Source organism: Mastomys coucha, unplaced genomic scaffold (genome assembly GCF_008632895.1).
Source record: "Mastomys coucha isolate ucsf_1 unplaced genomic scaffold, UCSF_Mcou_1 pScaffold18, whole genome shotgun sequence".
In the NCBI taxonomy this organism is placed as follows: Eukaryota; Metazoa; Chordata; class Mammalia; order Rodentia; family Muridae; genus Mastomys; species Mastomys coucha.
The window spans coordinates 88,562,475-88,563,003 of NW_022196900.1; the positions used below are offsets into that span (position 1 = coordinate 88,562,475).

Genomic DNA, 529 nt, shown 5'->3' on the forward strand with positions numbered 1-529 from the left:
AGCCCTGCTGTCCTAGAACTCACTCTGTAGACCAGGCTGGCCTACAGAAATCTACCTGCCTCTGCCTCCCAAGTGCTGGGATTAAAGGTGTGCGCCACCACCGCCCAGCCAGAACCATCTTTCTAATACTTGGTATGTACTATAAGAAAGAAATGAGTGCTGGAAATTTAAGTTCTAACTTAACTCTAGCAGGCCACGTAGTGGTGGTGCATGCCTTTAACCCCAGCACTCAGAAGCCAAAGGCAGGTTGCTCTCTGTGAGTTCAAGACCAGCCTAGTGTACACAGTGAGTTCCAGAACAGGCAGTAATAAACAGAAAAACCCTATCTGGAACAAAACAAAAAAACAAAAAAAAAGAAAGAAAAAAAAAAAAAACTAACCAAAAAGAAAAAAAGAATCAATTAAGATAACCAGACAGGCTGGGAGAAATGTTACCAGCTTTTAGTCCCAGCAACCAGGAGACAGAAGCAGGTGGATCTCTGGGTAACACAAAGAAACACTGTCTCAAAACCACTAGCCTCTACAGGCCC

At 44.0% G+C, this 529-nt stretch overlaps 1 protein-coding gene across 4 annotated transcripts in view; it reads right to left on the reverse strand.

Annotated features, from left to right (window-relative positions):
• Window positions 1-529, reverse strand: part of Gmeb1 (glucocorticoid modulatory element binding protein 1) — a 37,842-nt gene that overhangs the window by 11,278 nt on the left and 26,035 nt on the right. The window lies entirely within an intron of this gene.